The sequence below is a fragment of the Pan troglodytes genome, chromosome 2, assembly GCF_028858775.2.
Source record: "Pan troglodytes isolate AG18354 chromosome 2, NHGRI_mPanTro3-v2.0_pri, whole genome shotgun sequence".
Taxonomy (NCBI): domain Eukaryota; kingdom Metazoa; phylum Chordata; class Mammalia; order Primates; family Hominidae; genus Pan; species Pan troglodytes.
In genome coordinates, this window is record NC_086015.1 from 170,262,617 (window position 1) to 170,286,608 (window position 23,992).

General features: G+C 37.6%; 1 protein-coding gene across 4 annotated transcripts in view; it reads right to left on the reverse strand.

Moving 5' to 3' along the window:
• The window catches only part of ZBBX (zinc finger B-box domain containing), a 283,593-nt gene that overhangs the window by 11,098 nt on the left and 248,503 nt on the right, over nucleotides 1-23,992 (reverse strand). Inside the window, exon 20 of one of the 4 annotated variants that reach the window (XR_008547314.2) lies at nucleotides 12,732-12,998. The exons of the other annotated variants lie outside the window; for them this stretch is intronic. The gene's annotated coding sequence lies outside the window, so the exon portion shown is untranslated. Of the gene's footprint in view, nucleotides 1-12,731; nucleotides 12,999-23,992 lie in introns of those variants that run through there. 4 annotated transcript variants of the gene reach the window in all.

Genomic DNA, 23,992 nt, shown 5'->3' on the forward strand with positions numbered 1-23,992 from the left:
TCCTCCATGGCTCTTCATATTTCTCCTTTCAACCCCCACTGCATTATCTGTCTTTCAGCCCTTACTACTTCTCACCTGGACTAAAATAATAGTGCCTGAACATGTATCTCTGTATCTCTGCAATCTCCCCTTCTTTTGGTTGCAAGAATAATTTTTCTAAAATCATATTCTGTTACTTTCTGTAAAATGATGTAGAAGTATTAGAACACTCTCTCCCTGAAGTACAGATTGTCTTATATGGTATGAATTAGCTTCTGGGCTCTGGCTATCCTCACAGGCTCCATTGCTTGAGGGAAAATATCACTGTAAATTGGCTTATCTTTGTAGCAAACATATGCTGTAAAGAAAAGTTGATTCTATATATGTGAATCTTAGCCCTCTTTCATAGGTCGTATGAAACAGATTTTGAGACCGTAAGATTGAATAAAATTAATTTATTTTTATTTATTATTATTTATTTGAGACTTTAAGATTGAATCCTGTAAGATTTTCATACAGGAGGTACTAGGGATGGAGAAACAACATGTATGAAGGATGAACTTAGCAGGAGGAGAGGTTGAATTATAATGCTATTGCAATAGAGCCTTGGCCAATCCTACAGAGAGTTTTGTCCTTCAAAAATTCCATAATAAAGGTGAGAGGTCAAGTTTAGATCCCCCTACATGGGCCAGTCATTGGAATATTGGCTGCCCTGGGGAGAGTCATGGCTTGGGTAAAGCAGTTTTCTTCCAACAAAGGCAATTCATGGAAAATAATTCAGCTTTAAGTCATCAGCTGTCGATACTCCCAACAGCTAAAAAATGAGTCCCTAGGTCCCAAAGAGGCACGTGGGTGGATCTTCCCAGTGATTACAATTTTTACCAGAATGTCTTTATTTCAGCAGTCATTGTTATTTAAACTTATTCCTAACAGGACATTAATGAAAGCCAAATTCTAAATTTAAAAAATAAGGATACATGATAAAGATGATTATCCTAAAGCTTTATATAGCTTGACAATGATTTCCAAAATAAACATTAAGAAAATAAAAGTGTAAATTGAAGAAACAATATATTCATGTTCAGCTATGTTGACCTCTGGATGTAGCTTGTTAAATAGGTAAATTATTTCCTAATTTCCTCTTTTGGTAGGATTTCTATAAATGTAGAATAAAAACTTAGACTTTCAAAAGGTACTTGAGAAATTGGAACATCTTCATTCTTTGGTCAATCTCATCACTATCACATAACCCTGTTATTGTGCTCCACAAGATATTTTCTGACTTAGTTAATGTTATTTTTAAGTTACAAAAATTAGCCTGGGCAATACACTGAGACCTCTTCTCTAGAAAAAATAAACAAAAATCAGCTGTGTGTCGTGGCATGCACCTGTGATACTAGCTACTTGGGAAACTGAAGTGGGAGGATCACCTGAACCCAGGGTGTTGAGGCTGCAGTAAGCTCTAACTGTGCCACCATACTCCAGCCTGGGCAACAGGGCAAGACTCGGTCCAATAATAATAATAATAATGATTAAAATAAATAAATTACAGAAATTGATCAATATTTTAAAGGTAATTTTTATTTTCTGTGCTGAAGTATTGGCTGAAAATTTACAAATAAATATGACATATTGATAGTTATTAACTATTAAAATAATTAATACTATATTATTATTATACCCATTGAAGTAAATGCAATTAGAATTTAGGTAGATTTATTTACCATTCATATAACTTAAGCCAGTCAGACTTACAAAGAATGCAGAGAATTGTCCCTAGATGATTGTGCAAAAGACAGCGTGAATGAAGGAAGCCCCCTCACACACTCACCATGCTCTTATTAAGAGGAAATGCATAGTTAGTCCCCAGTACTACAAGTGACATAGGAAGTAAAGACTGCTTAGAGTCTCTATATAAAGACAGTTACTAATGAAAATGAGTGCTATAAAACTGCAGCAAAGGAATTTCAGAAAGCAGAATTTGTGCAGATTTTCTAAAGCTCTGTCATCAGAGCTGACATGATATTCCCTAATTTTTTAAAATAAGGGCAAAAAAAACCTTAAAAAATTTTCAACCTATTCTAACACTCATAGTCAAACATACATTTTTACCACAATATTTAACTTATATTTGTCCATCCCTCATTAGCCTATATTTCCATCCTTTTATTCTCTGCTGACTTCTTCCTCACAGTGTATAAATACCGTAAAATCCTTCCCAGATAAAGAAGCCTTCCTTATTCTTTTGTCTCTACGTCCCCTTCTTAACCAAGATCTTCAAAAGAGTAGTCCACAATTGATAGACTCACTTGTTCTCTTCCTATTCACTCATTACATTATTAAAATCAGGATCTCATTCCACGTACTTAGTATAGCCATTCAGACAAAAGTCACCAGTGACAACTAACTTGTAAATCCAATGAGCTTTTCTACACGTTCATCTTATTTTACTTCTCTAGGGAATTCAACACTGTGAATGTACATATAAACACCCTTATTCACATCCATGCACACATAAAATATGTGTTTTTGAAAGAATATATAACAATGAAACTTTCAAATTAAATGTAATGTTTGAGTAATGAGCATGTTTTACTTTTGTAATTTAAAAAAATTTTAAAGCACCCCAAACAGATTTTAAACCCTGGGGAAAATGTTATAACCTCCTGTTCTGCTGAGAAGACTGAGCTGTTTTATTACTGTATTTAGTTTGAGCTTGACCTCCACATCTTTCACAATTAGATCAAACTTTCAAAGAAAGCTGCACCACAGTCAGTGATGAAAAAAGAGAAAGGCACTCAATTTGATGTTATATACCCAGAAGTTCTTATTCACTCTATGGATCACTGACCAAAGGCCACAAAATTTCCAATTTGAAACCATGAATGAGGAAAAAAGTTAGCCGCTGACTGGAGCACCTTCGTCCTGATTCACAGCAGCCCCTGCCTCTCGGGTTTGATGTGCCTCAGCAATGTTATTTTGGGTTAGTTACTAGGCAACTACATCTGTGAGTCATAGGAGAGCACTCGGCAGCACCATCATCTGTGTCATCTTTCAATAGATTTCACACAATAGCTAAATACCAGTCACCTTTTCCTCACAAAGGCCCATGTCAGAAATCAGGACGGGAACCTGGGCTGTGTAGGATGGTTTTATACTGTAGGACTCATAATCAGCTTCCATGTAATTTCAGAAATAAACACCATTACAATTTTTTAAATAAATGGCTTACTAAAAGGGAGTCAACAAAAAGGAGTATAAAGTAAAAATAAGTATCATTCCCTTAGGTGGGATGGACAATAAATAAGACACCTCTGGAAGATTTATTATCTCTCTCAAGTCTCCTCCAGGTTACAGCTCGAGAAATCCATTACTGTTTTCAGTGTACTAAAATAGACAGCTAGATTCTTCTCTTCTTAGTGTTCAGGACAACATATCCTATAATCTGGTGGAGACAAAAGCCTTCTCTCTATTACTTTTAAGCAGACTCAATTATTCTTTTGGCTAAAAATTTTGTTCCATCCCAAAATATAAAAGTTACTAGAGACTAGGGTGTGGACCTGAGATGAAGCAGGTGGATAATGAAGGAAATAAATACAGGTTCTTCACAAGCAAATATTCAACTACACACTGAACTCTTCTGATCAATATCCCTCATATACCTGAATATCAACATTTCAAAGTTTACCTAACTCTGCTCCTCTTTCCAGAACACTTTTTTGTTCACTGAGGGTATCTGCCACCATCTAACCACTCAGGCTGAAAATAGCCCTGATCTCCTCCCTCTCCCTTCATCAGGGCCAGCTTCATGGGCATGTAACTTATGCACTCACACAAGACTGCATTCACTGAAGGACCTCATACTTCATTAAATACTTAATAATTTATAAACAATGTGTACTGTGTTTTCATTTTGCAATAGACCCCAAAATTATGTAGCCTGCTCTGCCTTACATTTTTCATGTCAAATTAGCCACTAATTCTGTCCGTTCTACCTACTAAACTAACCTAAAAACCTATCGATACTGTATCTCACTTCCATGGTTTAGGCCTTCAGCCTCCTACTAATGAAACCTGATTTTGGAAAGGATTTTAAGGAATGTGTCTCATTGGCAGTAAACAGGGTCATGAGTAGGAGTTAGTAGAGAAGAGTGGTGAAAGAATATTCCAGGCAGCAGCAACAGCAGTGGACCATTGTGAAGTGGGAAAGAGGATGGTAGGTGGATAGAGCAAGGTGTGGAAATCCTGGATGCCCTCCCTTTATTCTTGCTCCGCTTCTCTGAGTCTGCCTCTACATGTTATCCAAGCCTAGGACTTCTGGTTATTATTTCTCACACCTGGCCCAGTGCACATTTGGATCTAACATGAGATTTTATTACTGTTGTTTTTAATCTGTTGCACTGTCTCTTAGAAACAGTTCATCACGTATCCTCAGGATCTCTCTGTCTAAACACTTTACTGTTAGGCCTACCTTATCCTCTATAGTAGAGGCAGGAGGTTGGACAGTCTCATTTCTTAGCACTTTTATACACATTCTCTGTAATATGATCCAACCACAACAGCCTATGTGTCTCTGTACCCTTGACCAGGGTGCTCTCTTGGCCTGTAACTCCTTACCTACTCAATTACCCAGAAGTAAAGCCAGCACATTTCCAGCAATCTTTTCAGATAAATTTTATCACCATTTCTTGGAAAGGCTGAAGCTGTGGCTAGTATCATCCTCTTCTTCCTCATCTTCATGTAGCTGCTTTGCTTGTTTCTACTGTAGAACCAGTCACATGTGTTGGATGTTTAAGGGAAGGAAAGAAAAGAGAGAAGGGGCCGGGCGTGGTGGCTCATGCCTGTAATTCCATCACTTTGGGAGGCCGAGGCGGGCAGATCATGAGATCAAGAGATAGAGACCATCCTGGCCAACATGGTGAAATCCCGTCTGTACTAAAAATACAGAAATTAGCTGGACGTGGTGGCGCACGCCTGTAGTCCCAGCTACTCGGAGGGGCTGAGGCAGGAGAATCACTTGAACCTGGGAAGTGGAGGTTTCAGTGAGCCGAGATTGTGCCACTGCACTCCAGCCTGGCAACAGAGCAAGACTATGCCTCAAAAATAAATAAATAAATAAATAAATAAATAAATAAATAAATAAATAAATAAAATAAGAGAAGGATGTAACAAGAGTTCTGGACTCATCAGGAAAAAGTCTATAAATTAGCAAGTGAGGGCATTTGAAACAAAAACACGAAAGTCACCAAAGACGGCTCACCTACTTCTTAATTTTCTCTACATTTTTTCCCCTCTGGAAATCACTAGGGTTTCCCTAAATGGGTTCGTGCCAGTTTGAACTGTGCCAGCTTTCTCAAGACAGCAGCCTGAATGCTTTCCTTTCAGCCCTATGAGAGGTAATAAACCAGAAGTCAGTGAGCTCAGCTACCCTAGCCTCCTGTATTCCTATATGCTCTCTGCATGCATAAAGGAAGTCTCAGTATTATCCCTTCCTTTCCCACTGGAAGCGGTGCATTTGGCATTTATGCTGGTTCACTGATTCTAAAGGGTCAGGATGAGAAAGCCACGACTTCCTCCAATTACCCAGAACAGCTGAACTCAGCAGACACTGGAAGACTCCCTCCACAAACTCTTTTCCAAGCAGCTGCTGTAATCTAGCCATCTATTTATGTACAAAAGACTAAGTTATTTTCAGAAAAACAAAAACAATACAGGTTACACATGAAAGATCTCTCTATTCCTTACCCCTTCCAAGTAAACTAATTCCAACTAGATAAGCTGCTCTGGAATTAGGAATTCAGATGTACGATCAAATAACACCAAAATTACATGTTATAAATTTACTCACTAAGTCAATACATGAATACTTTTATTTCTAATCATATTGAAATGCAAGAAAAATAATTTCACATTATTTTTGCATTTATTTCATAATTTAATATATATGAGAATGTTCATAAAATTCCAAAAAATGATATTGGGAAGAAAAGACAGGGTAATTACTTCTCCCTATTTAATTTTTACTCTGAATTTATAAATATAAAATATTAATACATCTGGCATGTTAACATTCAATGTCAGTAACAACATTACCAGACTTCTGTTATGTTGGTGTTCTTTTAATTTCTAATTCACTTTCAAATTATTTTTATTTTATTATCTCTATTCAGTTTAAATTTTTGATTTTCATTTCCTGTTTTCAATTTGTTTCTTCTGCCAGACTTTATTATTATAAAATTTATAAACCATGGCATTCTGTGGCTGATAAGTAAGTACAGCCAGCAGCCAGTTTTATTTTTCAGAAATGAAGAAATACACTTATTACAAAAAAAAGACCTTAATCATACTTTCCTTTATTTTTATGGTCATACCACTTTTGACAATGCAAAGGGTGTTAAAATGCAACTGCAGTATGATATACCATTAATGGTTTAATATTATAAATGTATTCCAAAGAAACAGAAATACCTTCATCAAGCGCAACTGCTTTTGAAATTTCCTTGACATTTAACATGTGCTAGTGTTAGGAGATCTTTGGGGTGTCACCTTTCTGGCCGCAAACCTGTGGCCAGTGGTGCCTTTGCTCGAGTTTTGCTCCAAACCACTGGGCTCATTCTGCCCCCTGGGCCTGGCAGGCTGTGCTCAACTCACCTTACCTGCCTGGATCCCACGCCTCCAAGGGAGATTGCAAGTCAGGCTTTGAGCGGCAAAGGGTTGTGAGCCAGCATGGGGTCAGGTCACTGCAGTCAGACAAGCCGGCTGCTGCTATGGGGCAGGCAGCTCCAGGTGCTAGCATGGGCACTGGCTCTCTGAAAGGCTGCAGCTGGACCAGGCCCACCACAAGCAGCTTCCCTGGCTGGCACCAAGGAATGCAGTGACATCTGGTAACTTGGAGATGTCAGGAACTGCAGGGTCCCAAAGAGGGAGTCACATCCCTGGCTGGGGGGAGCTCCCAGGTCTAGGCTTCCTGAAGGGCCACAGTTCTTTTCTCCTTCTCTTCACCTGCAATGTGATGAGCAAGGGGCATGTTTCAGCCCTGTTTGTGTTTCAGCTGTCTTAGCCTGGCAGCAGGGCCCACGTTCTTGTCCTGCGACCAGGAAGAATGAGGTACACAGACAAGTGGAAGGTGAGCAAGATGAAGCGGAGCTTTATTGAGTGATAGAAGAGCTCAGGGGAAACCTGCAGGGGGTAGCTCCTTTCTGCAGCCCCTTTCTGCAGGGTGAGCTGATGAGCGTTCAGCTCCTAGCAGAGAGGGTAAGTCCTCTCTGCTAGGCAAATCGTCCTGACAAGTGTTCAGCTATCAGCAGAGAGAGTGGCTCCTCTCTGCAGCTTGTCCTCCCCACATCTTCAACTATCAGTGGAGAGGGCAGCTCCTCTCTATAGCTGGTCATTGGTTGTCTGTTCTGCTCTAGCTGAGCTAGGGACTTTTATGGGTCTCATAAAGGAGGAAGTGCTTGTCAATTGGTCCATGGGCGGCCATGGGCGGTGGAAAAGGCACCAGGTTTCCACTTGGTCTGTAGGAATGTCAGCACAGACCCCTGCCTTCAGGCCCTCCCTGGTCTGAAGATGAGGACTCACTGGGGACTGTCCCCTTCCACCCAAGAGCCTGTCTGTCTCCAGCCATCGCCCATGGCGCCCAGGCTGCTTGCACCAATGGGCACCTGCAAGTCAGCACCCCCATTGTCTTCCCCGCCATCCTTATTGGAGCCCAGAGTCTGGAGGGGGGCTGAGGTGGCAGAAGGCTAGTGTGTCAGCACTGCCCGGAGTTTGCACACACCCCGCCAGGCTGTGTCAGCCCCGAGCTCAGCCCTAACCCTGTTTGGAGATCGGAGTGGGCATCGGGAGCAGGGAGAGGCCAGATGGTGGGAGCAGACATCCTTGATCCTGCAGGGGAAGAGGGAAGTTTCCCAGGCTCCCAAGAGTGCAGAGTGCAGAGACCCCCTGGGAGTCCCAGCCATGCTTCCTTGCAGCAGCAAGAGCAACGACGCTGTAAGCTCCCTCCATGGCCTCCGTGCTCAGGGGCAGCCCAGGGCTCCCCTTTGCCCAGCTCGTGGACCTGTCAGTAGCGGGGGCGCCTCTGGGAGTGAATCGTGAACCCTGGCCTGGCTGTCAGGGGTGTCAGACTCAGCGATCAGCCTGATGCAGTGCGGACCCCAGGGACGGGGTCCCAGGCGCCCTGCGCAAAGCCTCCTCCGAAGGCAAAGGAACTCTGCCCTTGGTGGGGTGATCGCGGTGGCCGCGCCACTGGCCAGGTCCCCGGAGCCGGCACCACTCCCACTTCCCGCCCCGGGCCCTCAAAGCATAGACCTAGCTCTGCGCTGTGGGCCTCTCTTTGTCCGATCACACTCCCCGGCTGGCGGGCAGCTCTGCCCGGCCCCATGGCAGCGGCTCCCAGGGCTCCCGCTTGTCCCTGGATCCCGCCAGCTCCATGGAGTACAGCACTGCCCCTGGCCCAGCTGTGCCTCCTCCCTGCACCCTCCCTGTAGCGGTGGTGGGTGATAGTAGTAACGTGGATTCAGGGTCCGGAGCGATGAAGGCTCCCGGCCTGGGAGCAGGCTCCAGCCTGCTGCGGAAGGATGGACAGCTGCACAGTTGGCCACCTCAGGGACGTGGCACACAGGGGACCCACCGCTGCCACTGCCACTCCCACAGCCCCTCCTGCCACCACCGCCCGTGCCTCCCAGCCACTGCCATCACTAGTAACTTCTGTGAAGACAATGTGCACACTAGTTTTAATGGCATCATTAATTCAGGATGATTGAAATAAGCCCCACACCATGCTCAGCATCTAATAGTGTATGCCTTGTACTAACTCTTGTCCTTACGCATGTGGGGCAGCATAATGTCTATATCATCTAAATTCTCCTAAAATTAATAACTCAGTTAATGATAGCTGAAATTATTTATAGAAAACTAACTCTCATATAGATAATTTGCAAAGTTAGATTTAAAGAACTGAGATGTAAAATTTTATCTTTTTTTCTACTTTGTACTTTCATGAAGAAAAATGACTTCAGTATCACTGCACTAATTTCCTTATTACTAGTGTTCTTTAAAGCTCATCCACAGTGCCCAAAACTCCAAAGCGTACTCATTTTGCCCCCCCCCTTTTTTTTTACAAACAGTATGCTTTACTTAATTCTAAAGTATAAAGAAATAAAGTGATTGTAGTACTAAAAAATATAGCAATAATAATGTTAATAAGATAGCAGTTAACATGTATATAGAATTAAGTATGTGCCAGACATTGATCTAATCCTTTTACAGGTATTAACACATTCACTTGGCATCATAGATAACTTATAGAGTTTCCTGGTCAAATTTCACTCTTTGAGAAACAATTAAAAACTCACTACAGAAGGTCTGCTATTTCTTCCACAGTCTCACCACAAAAATCAATGCATGCAATCAAGATTTCAAATGGTTCTGCAGTTTTACAAGTATTGCTTATCACCTTGCACCTGTTAGAATGCCCATTCTCAACAACAAGCCAAAAGATAACAAGTATTGACAAGGATGAGGAAAAAAGGAAACCCTTACACACTATTAATGGGAATATAAATTAGTACAACCATTATGGAAAGAAGTATGGAGGTTTTCAAAAAATTTAAAGTAGAACTAACATATGACCCAGCAATCCAACTACTGGTTATGCATCCAAAGAAATGAAATCAGTATATAGAGAGATACCGGCACTCCCATGGTCATTGTCACATTATTCATAGTAGACAAATACGAAAATGACTCATAGTTATTGACACATTATTCACAATAGACAAATATGAAAGCAACCTAAGCGTCTACCAACAGATGAATGAATAGCACTGCATATACACACAATGGAATACTATTCCATCACAATAAGAGAAGAAAATCCTCTTATTTATGACAGCATGAATGAACCTGGAGGATATCATGTTAAGTGAAATAAGCCAGGCACAGAAAGACAAATACCACATGATTTCGCTTATATGTGGAATCTAAAAAAGTTGATCTTTTAGAAGTAGAGAAGAGAATGGCAATTATCAGGGGCTGGAAATTGTTGGGAGGGTGGGGATGTTGGGAAGATATTGGTCAAAGAATATAAAATTTCAGTTAGATAGAAGGAATGAGTTCAATATATCTTTTATACAACATAGTGACTATAGTTAATAATATATTGTATTCTTGAAAAATGCTAAGAGAATGGATATAAAGTATTCTCACCACAGAAATGATAAATATGTGAGGAAATACATATGTTAATTAGCTAGATCTTATCATTGCAAAATGTATATATACTGTAAGACATCATACTGTACATGGTAAATACATATAATTTTATCTGTCAATTTTTTTAAATGAAAGGTATCTCTCTGTGGCCAAAATAGAGCTATTTCTCAGTAGACATGGCTAACTCTACTCAGCATTACCCTCATCCGCACTATGCACCACACCCCATGCAGACACGGTTCTCCTGAGAACATTTACTTTCACTAGGACAGTTACCCCTCAGATACCTCTGCCCCTGTGTTGGAACTGAGGGCTCCCTTAGAACATTAGCAGTGGGATGTTACATGAGACTACATGAACTGCCAGAATTCATATGTTGAATTTGTGTCTAATTATATCTACACATATATTATTCTGGACATAGGGTTTATTTTATGAAAGGTTAAGAAATATTACACAGTATAGTGGCAAAACGGGTAAAATTCTCTTCTCCTGCCTTCATTATACTCTCTTAGCAGAAACCCAAAGTACGGTAGCTTGTACCCCAATATTTTACAGGGTATTGATACAAAAAAATCTTTTTTGGTTTCTATGTATATTTTCCCTCCTTCCTGCAAATCATAAATATTAGCTTAGGTAGCACTTAGATGACAGTCAAATTTGAGAAACAAAAGCTTTGCTCTTCTCCTAGAAGCTCCTCCTTCTGAAGCTGAAAGTTTCTTTATTTGGCCAGATTTGTAGATTTATTACCTCTCCCCTTAGGGTTAATTATTTCTCAGGAAGTTTCCAGGTCCTTTGGAAAACATCATCCCAGAGGAACTAACTCTTCACTTCATAGTATATGATCACACATCTTCAGCCAAGAGGTAGCTGTGAATTAGGTCTCAGTTAATTTCATTGTATCCAAATATTTATGACTCATTATTATAAGAATGGTTTTCTCAAAGCCAGTTAGAATCTATGACTACAAAGTAAGGGTTATTTAATTTGACATTTAACTACTCTCCCTGGCATAAACTATGGTGCTCACCAAACATGCCTTCTGCTCCCCATTATTTCCTTGTTCTCTTGCATTTAAGCTCAGCCGTTCAATTACTTCTGGACAATGCCTATGAGTAGAAGCAAAGGCATAGAGGAGTTATGCACAACCTTCTAGATTCTCTTTACCTGCCATTAATTGAAGTACCATGGCACAGGTAAAAGATAGTAGAATTTGCATCAGAATAGAAACCTGATTTGTAGCATTTGCTGATTTCCATGGTGCAAATAATCCCAACATGTCCGATGTCAAGCTATTCATGTGAAATTACAAAATGGAGAGGTGGGACGATCCACAAAGAATTGGTTCTCATCAACCACTATACACCATCTCTAGCACACCACTGTAAGCTCCGAAAGAAGAGGACATACCTATAATTTACAGATAGAGGCAGAAAATATTGCCTCATGTAATTGAAGTACATAATATTCAATGTATGCTTGGTTGAGCTTGGACATCTACATATGTAACACTATCTAAGGAATTAAGATTGTGTGAAAATGTGTTACATTTAGATAGGGAATCTATCAAGGAGGCGTTTTATAAATTCATTTAAGGATGACAGGTAATCCCACATCCTGCCAAGGTAATCAGTATAAACTCAGATTCAACCAACATTTTACTGAATGAACATTATGCTCCAAGAAGAATGTTAGTTATTTTTACATATGTTGCCCCATTTCACCACAAACTCCTTTATCTTAGTTCTATTTTGCAGATGAGAAAAATGAAGCATATGCAACTAGCAAGAAATGAAAGGAAAGTTTGAATCCAAGCACTCTGACTTCAAGCTCAATGTGATGATTCTTGATCATATGGCATAGTCTCCAAAATAAACCAATAAAAGTAACTAGAAGAAATAAAGCTTCATTCTCCTCAAGAATCTCATAACTTCCTGAAGATAAACATGGCCAAAGAGGCGAGAGGTCACAAAAAGGTAATTAAATATTTGAGGTATTTTATTTCTTTCTCTAAATTCAGTGAAGTCAGTAAATATTTCAGAAGCTACTACATGCTGCATGAGGAAGTTGACTCTCAATAAACAATATTCATTTTTAATTATAGATATCTCTAGCTTAAAGAATGATTTTTCCAGTCATTGCAGTTTAATAGAAACATCTCTTTTAAAAATACAAATTTGTTCCATGTTCATTCTAAACTCATGGGATGCTAATCATACTGCCCAACAGAAAGGAGATTTCCTTAGCAAATATCAAATATAGGTAATATTGCAAGATATATGTCCCATTACAATCTAATAATCTGCCAGTCTATTTATACAACATCTTATCTCTTTAAGATGTTTCTGTTGTATACATAATCCAAAAAGTGATAATATCTAGAATACTTTAACAAAACAGATTTTCTGATGTTGGAAAATTTGGAAGCCAGTTCCTAGAATTACTCTGGCCCACCTAAGGTCTCTATTTTCCTATACATCCCATTAGCAGTAACTAAAGTTTAACAATAGTTAACTATAAAGACATGCTAAAAGTTAATTTAAATTTAATTAAGTTAATTTATTTTTAAGTTAAACATAGCCAATTCACAGAATTAAATTGACAACTGAATTAAATTTTCTGGAAGAATAGCTGATTTTATTCACCCCTGGTATGAGAGACATTTTCACAATGTCTACCAAGAGCATCATTTTACAATTTGCAGAAGTGCCCCCAATTAGTTTCATTTTCAAATGCAAACAGATGAAGTTTTTCTATTCCTCAAACTCTTCTTAGCTTCAGCACACCAAACAGAAAATTAGTCTCACCTATAGGCAAGAAGACAGAATGAACAGTGGAAAGTTCATTAAATTGTTCTTTTTTAAAGTTCTTCAAGGTAAAGATTATATAAGCCTGCCTGAAAGTAGGATGACTTGATATTAAGTTGAAACTGAATTTAACAAAAGAGTGTAAAAATCCCTTTGCCATCTATTCAGAGTTTATATCAGATGTTGCTTTTGAATTCTCTCTTCCAAAATTTTTTCAGGCTTTAAGGACTCCAACCTACAACCCCTTTCAAAAGATTACTGTCATAACCAAATACTTTATTTTTGAATGGTCACTTACTCTCTGTCTATATGCTTCCGTTAGGGACTTCCCTGGGTTGAAAAACAACTCACCTAGAACAAAACTGATATTCAACCTCTTAGATCCCTGATTAAATACATCTTAACATCTCTCTATCTTGAGCAGAAGGTTTTACTCTTTAAATAACTTAAAAATAGCAAATGCCATCAGAGCAACAATTCTGCTATTGTCAAGCTACCCTAAGAGGGTATATATGAATGAGAACATAATCTAATTTCCAAACAGAGTTGAAGGCTTGAGATTATTAAAAATATGAGGATTAACAATCAGGAGTTTTTTTTTATTTTTAGTCTCAATATTGGCATCATTTATTCCCTGCACTTATCTAATGTATTCATCTCTCTAAGACTCAGTTCCCTGATATATAAAATAAGAAGGTTGAATTGAAATTTCTTTAATACCTGAAATGATAGCAGTTAAAAAAATGATAAAGGGGAAACAAATGATCTATCTAGGAGTGAATTAGACCAAAGAATTCTAATCCATTTGTTAACTGAGAAAGAACACCAGCTACCAACCTACTCCTCAACCATGCACCCTTCATGAATATATTTCATTCACTCTCACCAAACCCACAGTAACCCTCACATTCAGTAGAAAGGACCAATACGTGGACAAATCACCATACTGTAGAGGGAAATCTCATGTACTAACCAAACTAGTTCATCATAATCATAAATATAATAAACAAATATAGATCACTGGACATTTGAAGAGACTCAGTATCATGTTATAAAAATACTAGGATGAGCAAACAAAATTCATGACACTGAAGGAAACAAGGCTAATTTAGAAGTAGAGGAAATTTTCATAAATTCTAGTTTAATAATTTTAAAGATGTTACAGAAAATAGTCTATTAATGAAAACATAAACTTTTAAAAAGAATGTTATATAACAGAAGTAATTTATTAAAACAGAGAAAGAAGCATTTTCTCCTTCTCATTTACCTCCCTGCCCTACCCAATAATTCCTTTCTACCTAGTTTTGAATATTTGATAAAAGTGTCTTAAATCCCTTACTGGATAGCAATCTCCTGTTGGTATGTTTTGTTAAACATCCTTTTCACTCATCTATAACCTCTAATTCCAGCAACTGGAAAAAGTTTAATCTATAATAGGAAATATTTATTGAATAATAATTAAATAATTTAAGGAAAAATTTTAGAGCCAAAAAGACACAAGTATTCAGACCTATTAAGCCTACCCATTATCAAACACAGTAAATGCTGGGTCAGAAAAAATTACACAAGGAAATATTTTGGTTAAGATTCATAGTTTATAATTCAAAATATAAAAATGTATTTTAATAATTAATAAATTATTGGCTATATCATGAACAACATTCAGAATGATATATAAAATCAATTTGTCACTAAGAACTTATTTCAAAAAAATTATTAGGCATATGTGAGGGCATTTTCAGGCATGCAATATAATTATAAAATTTCCTGTAACAATAAATTGCTCAAATATATATTCCAGAATGAAGAACAAGAAACCCATATATAGACATGATGTGAGATACAAAAATAGTGGCAATATGACGTCAAAGATATGTATAAAGTTTTATTTCTTTGATTTTTTTCTGATCAACAGGTTCTGTTGGAACAATACTTAGACTATTATTTTAAATAAAAATAATAACACAAGAATATTTTATCCATCTAATCATCCTACTAGAGTGAAAAATATGTATATAATCATAACATTGCAAGTAATATGTTGAAGTTTTCTATTTTCAGAATTTCTTTACACATGAAGGACATAATAATTCATTCAAATTATAGAACAGAATGTCATGTCTACAGCTTTGACCAACTAAAAAGTAATAACATAACAAGTTAGAATAGGAAGCAGAAGAGGTAAAAAGGATGGTAGGTGTGTTTGTTACTTTATGTTTCAAAATAGGAGTCAATAAGGACTATCTAAATTAGACAAATCAAGAAATAAAGATTTAGAAAAATTTGGTAAACAACCTCAAAAAAACTAAAACTGGAAATATATACATCAAGAATCATGCTCATGGATAGGAAGAATCAGTATCATGAAAATGCTATCCCCATCAAGCTACCATTGACCTTCTTCACAGAATTAGAAAAAAATACTTTAAATTTCATATGGAACCAAAAAATAGCCTGTATAACAAAGAAAATCCTAAGCAAAAAGAACAAAGCTGGAGGCATCACACTACCTGACTTCAAACTATACTACAAGGCTACAGTAACCAAAACAGCAGGGGACTGGTAGCAAAACAGATATATACACCAATGGAAAAGAACAGAGGCCTCAAATATAATGCCACACATCTACAACCATTTGATCTTTGACAAACCTGACACAAACAAACAATGGAGAAAGGATTCCCTATTTAATAAGTGGTGTTGGGAAAACAGGCTAGCCATATGCAGAAAAATGAAACTGAAGCCCTTCCCTACACCTTAAACAAAAATTAACTCAAGATGCATTAAAGACTTAAAAGTAAGACCTACAACCATAAAAACCCTAGAAGAAAACCTAGGCAATACCATTTAGGATATAGGCATGGGCAAAGACTTTATGACTAAAACACCAAAAGCAATGGCAACAAAAGCCAAAATTGACAAGTGGGATCTAATTAAACTAAAGAGTTTCTGCACAGCAAAAGAAACTCATTAGAGTGAACAGGCAACCTACAGAATGGAAGAAAAATCTTGCAATCTATCTGACATAGGGCTAATATCCAGAATCCACAAGGAACTTAAACAAATTTACAAGAAAGAAACAAACAACCTCATCAAAAAGTGGGCGTGGAATATGAACAGACACCTCTCAAAAGAAGACATTTATGCAGCCAACAAACATATGAAAAAAAGCTCATCATCGTTGGTCATTAGAGAAATTCTAATTAAAACCACAGTGAGGTACCATCTCACTCCAGTTAGAACGGCGATCATTAAAAAGTCAGGAAACAAGAGATACTGGAGAGGATGTGGAGAAATAGGAAAGCTTTTACACTGTTGGCGAGAGTGTAAATTAGGTCAACCATTGTGGAAGATACTGTGGCGATTCCTCAGGGATCTAGAACCAGAAATACCATTTGACCCAGCAATCTCATTACTGGGTATATACCCAAAGGATTATAAATCATTCTCCTATAAAGACACGTCCATACGTATGTTTATTGCAGCACTATTCACAGTACCAAAGACTTGGAACCAACCCAAATGCCCATCAATGGTAGACTGGATAACGAAAATGTGGCACATATACACCATGGAATACTATGCAGCCATAAAAAAGGATGAGTTCATGTTCTTTGCAGGGACATAGATGGGGCTGGAAACCATCATTCTCAGCAAACTAACACAGGAACAGAAAACTAAACATCTCATGTTCTCATTCATAAGTGGGATTTGAACAATGAGAACACGAGGACAGAGGGAGAGGAACATCACAAACTGGTGCTTGTCGGAGGGTGGGGGACTATGGGAGGGATAGCATTAAGAGAAATACCTAATGTAGATGATAGGTTGATGGGTGCATCAAACCACCATGACACGCGTATACCTATGTAACAAAATGGTATCCCAGAACTTAAAGTATAATTTAAAAATAAATGAATAAATAAACAAATAAAAAAAATGTACTCAAGAAGAGTATGGTATATAATAGAAAGATACCAAATTTCTCATATTTCATGGTGAAGAGTCAATAGATGAGATCAAAGTTGATCAAAGTGCATGTATATTATCAAATTAATGATAATCATTAGAAGCACTCAGTTCAGAAATTCTTGAAAATAGTTGTGTCTGAAAACTTGGGAGAGGAATTATGAATGGGAAAGTGGGGAGTACGATCACTCTTATTTACCCACTTTTAAACTGTTTGGTATTTCTTTAACATACTTTATTTCACAGTATATTTTGAGTAAATGAATATCCATGATAGGATAAGTCTAACATGATTTTGATAATATTAATAGCTTCTATTAGTGAATTACTTAGAGTTTATAAAAATACTTTGAATTATTTTATTCATGCCTAACAATTTTTAAGAGAGTTTTTATTATGTACAATTGAAGAAGAAATGATTGATTAGAGGGAAAGAAATGAACTTGCCCAAAGTCACACAGCTATTAAGTAACATACTGAAGCACAAACCCAGGTCTCTCCTACCATCAACATTTTTTTTCCATTTTAATTTGAATCAGGCTAACCATCATTTGAATGAATTGTTTTATTTTAGTTGTTTTGTTTTGTTTTCAAATTTGCAACATAATTTATTGTAACTCTTTCTTATTTGTGTTCCCTCAGAATCAAATTCCGGGGCAATGACTCAAGTACAAGTAGTTTATTAGAAAGGAGATTCCAGAAAGCAACAGTGCTGGTAGGGAACTGAGACAGAGAAGGAAAACAAGAAAACAAATGATGTGTTATCAAGCAAGTTATTACTGTGGAAAACTAGAGAGGATTTTTTGAGAGGCTTAGGAAAGAATGTGAAATACCCACTTAAGACTTTCTCCACCTCAGGGGCAAAGGAGCTTGGGTATTTATATACTAACTTTCTTCATTCTTTGGTTTGATACCGCTAGTGAGGGAGGTTAGGTTGGAGGCAAAACTTGGCCATTTTCTTTAGACCCTTCTTGCAGAACAGGTTTCAGTGACTTCAGGTGGAATTTGGGGTTGCATGCATAGACATGGTAGTGACAAGGGCATATTGGTGGGACATTGACAGGAATGGCTACAAATCCCCAACTAAACTGTAACATTCCTTATGAGCAGAATTCATACTTTGCTCTTTGTTTTTACCACGTGTTATGGAACTGACTTTGAGTAAATATATCATATTTCATTAGGTTTAGAATACCCAAGCATTGTGAACACATGACTGCTTTAGCACACAATCTCATTTTAGAAAAAGTGAAGTTTTGTACATATTCTGCCGCCAAATAAAAAAATTTTACTTATAGCATTGATTCCCCAAGTGCTGATTTACAGACCAGTGCTAACCTAGAAAGAATTATTTAACAATCTAGGGCAAATAAGAAAACATGATACATTTCAAACTTTTGTGATATGTGTAATGGTTGGATTAAAGAACTGTGATTTTAAATTATCTCTATTCTGTATTTTTCATAATAAAGTATTATTTTTCTTATGAAATTATAGTGTGAATAAATTATGCTCTATTTTCCCCTTTTTATGCCTATGTGTTCCCTTTATTTTCACTTTATATCCTGGGCAATTCTGTGTAAGTGATCAGATGTTGTGATCAACTACTAATTAAAATCACACTACTTTACAATATAAAAAAATTTAAAATCACTGATCTATAAGCTACTTCTTAATAGCATTTGGTGGATTCAAATTACCCCATGAGTGATTTTCCAAACTTAAAATAGCCTTAATATAGTAGATGTGATTTAACAAGGCAAATAAATTTACCAGCACCTTTAAAAGAAATAAATATCATACTTGTTTACTCATAAAGAAACAAAAAAATGAACATCTGCTTAGCTATGTTAAGATTACATGGTTAACAAAGTAATTCTGTTTACTTTGTGATTAATTATCTTTACTGCCATACCACATAAATAAAATATTTCATTTCAAACATGTTACATCTACATTTATTGAGGGAATGATTTACAAAATAAGGCATATATTTCTGTGAGGAAAAATTATCTTTATTATGTAGTCTTACTTAAAACGTTCATATGTGCAATACAAGATTAAAATAGCCATATTTTCTAAGTATAATAAAACTGTTAATGACTGTAGTTTTGTCAACATCTATCAATCTTCCTGTAGATAGTTAAATTCTTATTTAGTTTATTTTTATTCATTAAATGATGAATAATGTTTAAATAATTTGGCTGAACAATTTTGAAAGGTGATTAGTAATAATCTGTGTAATATTTGGGAATCTGGCAGAGCCATTTCTAGGTAAGTGATGAAGCCAGGACCATCCACAGATATAGGCAGGTCACACCGTGAGGCTCTGGCCAAACACACACAGGTAGATTTAGGTTAACGTAACAAACAAAAATAAATTTTGAAAGAAGATCACCACAGGGTAATATATAGCTTAGGAATATGTCTTAAAAGGCAGGAAAAAAGAAGCCCAATTTTGTGTTTGTAAAGGGACATACTCAAAATCTCCTTTTCATTTATTGTTAATATTCTTGATTTGCTACTAAACATTCAGTCCAGGTTTTATCTTTTAGCAACTGTTTCATAACTTGTCTAATGTGCCTTCTTTCCATATTTTCTATGTCTCTATAACTTAACCACAAGGCAGTGAGGAGAGATTTTTGTCAGGCACAGCTTTAAGGGCATATGATGACTTGGCATCACCTCTGTTTGTCTTTCAAATACCTGACAGATATCCTTTTCTTTATACCTAGTATTTGCTATGAACTCACTGGATAACATCAATGACTGAGAACAGTCACTGAATTGTGTCTAAGCCACTTCCATATAATAATGTTAACATATAAATTGATGTGTGGCCTTATTTGTATGGGGGTGTAGAGTCCACTGTTATTATTATTCTTACAGTAATTGGCAAAGTCATCTAAAAGATTTAATTATCTTTCTAATACATACCTTACTGCAAAGATTAAAAATTTAGAGCCTATTTAGTTGTAAAATAATGGATTTTTAAACCCACAAAAAAGTACTTGAATAAATAGATATTTCTTATGAATATTCTAATAAGAAATTATGCTAATAGCAATTGCTAAAGCTAAAAATGGTTGATAAGATTAATTACTTATATGCCATGAGCAACATGAGACAAAAATAGATGATTCTTCAATCTTTAATTCTCAACTATCTTATTGATATATTCTTGATGAGAAAGGAAATAAAGATTTACCTTCTAAAGTTTAGAAAATTATTTTAAGAAGAAGCAATTAAATAATTTTTAATATGTGTATAAATGTATGGTTTATCTGTAACAAGTGCTATATGATCTATGAGATGCTTTCGTGGAAAATAATGACTTGGCTGTAAGCCATAAACATTAAGAAGAAACAGGGGACTTTACTAGACATCAAGATTAATTATAAAGCTGAAGTAATATATAAGGTATTGTTGCAAAGATAGATAAATAGAAGAATGGAACAGAATAAAAGGGTTCAGAAACAGACTCACACTTGATACTTGGTCGATGATAAAGACAACACTTGATTGACTAGGCAGTAGCAAAGAATGACCTTTTCAAAAGACGGCATTGGGCCAAATGTATATACACATGTAATAACAAATAAAATTGGCTTCTGCTTTTGAACATACATAAAAATTAATTCCAGGTAGCTTGCCATTCTAAATATAATAGATGAAACATTAAATCTTCCTTAAGTTAGCATTTAAGAATATTTTCACAAAATGAATTGGGAGCAGGCAAGATTCTCTTTCACAAACTGGGAGCAGGCATGATTCACTTTCTTTATTATCACCATAATGGACAAAATTGAAATTATACTACATTAAATCAGAACTTTTCATGTAAATACACTATTAGAGAAAATGCGAGCCACAAAGTGGAAGAAAATATTTGCAACACATGAAATCAACAAAGGGCTTGTATCTAGCATATATATTGGAAAAAACCTTCTATAAGTCAATAAGAAAAGACAGGTAATAAAATAAAATGGACAAGAGACTTGAACAGGCATTTCACAAAAGAAGATATTCAAATGACCACTCAGTACATGAAAATGTGATTGACATCACTATTCATCATGAATATGCAAATTAAAATCACAACTACATATACACCAGACTACATCTACATCAAAATGTCTAAAATTTAAAGCAGACAATGATATTCAAAGGTTGGTGTTGCGATCCCTGTCATATATTGCTTGTGAGAGGAGGAAAAGAAAACTGAATTATTAAAACCACTATATAAAATTGTTTGGTAGGGGGTGGTTCCAAGATGGCCAAATAGGAACAGCTCCAGTCTACAGCTCCTAGTGCGAGCGACACAGAAGACAAGTGATTTCTGCATTTCCAACTGAAGTACCGGGTTCATCTCACTGGGGCTTGTCAGACAGTGGGTGCAGGACAGTGGGTGCAGCCCACTGAGTGTGAGCCAAAGCAGGGCAAGGCATTGCCTTACCCGGGAAGTGCAAGGGGTCAGGGAATTCCCTTTCCTAGCCAAGGGAAGCTGTGACAGACGGCACCTGGAAATCGGGTCACTCCCACCCTAATACTGTGCTTTTCCAATGGTCTTAGCAAACTGCACACTAGGAGATTATAACCTGTGCCTGGCTCGGAGGGTCCCACACCCACGGAGCCTCGCTCATTGTTAGCACAGCAGTCTGAGATCAAACTGCAAGGTGGCAGCCAGGCTCAAGGAAGGGGCGCCCACCATTGCTGAGGCTTGAGTAGGTAAACAAAGCAGCTGGGAAGCTCGAACTGGGTGGAGCCCACTGCAGCTCAAGGAGGCCTGCCTGCCTCTGTAGACTCCACCTCTGGGGGCAGGGCATAGCTGAACAAAAGGCAGCAGAAACTTCTGCAGACTTAAATGTCCCTGTCTGACAGCCTTGAAGAGAGTAGTGCTTCTCCCAGCATGGAGTTTGGGATCTGAGAACAGACAGACTGCCTCCTCAAGTGGGTCCCTGACCCCCGAGTAGCCTAACTGGGAGGCACCCCCCAGTAGGGGCAGACTGACACCTCATATGGCCGGGTACCCCTCTGAGATGAAACTTCCAGAGGAACGATCAGGCAGCAACATTCGCTATTCAGCAATATTCGCTGTTCTGCAGCCTCCTCTGCTGATACCCAGGCAAACACAGTCTGGAATGGACCGCCAGCAAACTCCAACAGACCTACAGCTGAGGGTCCTGACTATTAGAAAGAAAACTAACAAACACAAAGGACATCCACTCCAAAACCCCATCTGTATGTCACCATTATCAAAGATCAAAGGTAGATAAAACCACAAAGATGGGGAAAAACAGAGCAGAGAAGCTGAAAATTCTAACAATCAGAGGATCTCTCCCCCTCCAAAGGAAAGCAGCTCCTCGCCAGCAACGGAACAAGCTCGATGGAGAATGACTGACGGGTTGAGAGAAGAAGGCTTCAGATGATCAAACTTCTCCAAGCTAAAGGAAGAAGTTCAAACCCATTGCAAAGAAGCTAAAAATCTTGAATAAAGATTAGATGAGTGGCTAACTAGAATAATCAGTGCAGAGAAGTCCTTAAATGACCTGATGGAGCTGAAAACCATGGCACGAGAACTACGTGACAAATGCACAAGCTTCAGTAGCCAATTCAATCAACTGGAAGAAAGGGTATCGGTGCTTGAAGATCAGATGAATGAAATGAAGCGAGAAGAGAAGTTTAGAGTCAAAAGAGTAAAAAGAAATGACCAACGCAAGAAATATGGGACTATGTGAAAAGGCCAAATCTACTCTGATTGGTGTACCTGAAAGTGATGGGGAGAATGCAACCAAGTTGCAAAACACTCTGCAAGATATTATCCAGGAGAACTTCCCCAAACTAGCAAGGCAGGCCAACATTCAAATTCAGGAAATACAGAGAATGCCACAAAGATACTCCTCGAGAAGAGCAACTCCAAGATACATAATTGTCAGATTCACCAAAGTTGAAATGAAGAAAAAAATGTTAAGGGCAGCCAGAGAGAAAGGTCGGGTTACCCACGAAGGGAAGCCCATCAGACCAGCAGCAGATCTCTCGGCAGGACTCTACAAGCCAGAAGAAAGTGGGGGCCAATATTCGACATTCTTAAAGAAAAGAATTTTCAACCCAGAATTTCATATCCAGCCAATCTAAGTTTCATAGGTGAAGGAGAAATAAAATCCTTTACAGGCAAGCAAATGCTGAGAGATTTTGTCACCACCAGGCCTGCCCTAGAAGAGCTCCTAAAGGAAGCACTAAACATGGAAAGGAACAACCGATACCATCCACTGCAAAAACATGCCAAATTGTAAAGGCCATCGATGCTAGGAAGAAACTGCATCATCTAATGAGCAAAATAACCAGCTAACATCATAATGACAGAATCAAATTCACACATAACAGTATTAACATTAAATATAAATGGGCTAAATGCTCCAATTAAAAGACACAGACTGGCAAATAGGATAAAGAGTCAAGACCCATCAGTGTGCCGTATTCAGGAGGCCCATCTCATGTGCAGAGACACACATAGGCTCAAAATAAAGGGATGGAAGAAGATCTACCAAGCAAATGGAAAACAAAAAAAGGCAGGGGTTGCAATCCTAGACTCCGATAAAACAGACTTTAAACCAACAAAGATCAAAAGAGACAAAGAAGGCCATTACATAATGGTAAAGAGATCAATCGAACAAGAAGAGCTAACTATCCTAAATATATATGCACCCAATACAGGATCACCCAGATTCATAAAGCAAGTCTTTAGAGACCTACAAAGAGACTTAGACTCCCACACAATAATAATGGGAGACTTTAACACCCCACTGTCAACATTAGACAGATCAATGAGACAGAAAGTTAACAAAGATATCCAGGAATTGAATTCAGCTCTGCACCAAGTGGACCTAATGGACATCTACAGAACTCTCCACCCTAAATCAACAGATTATACATTCTTCTCAGCACCATATTGCACTTATTCCAAAATTGACCACATAGTTGGAAGTAAAGCTCTCCTCAGCAAATATAAAAGAACAGAAATTATA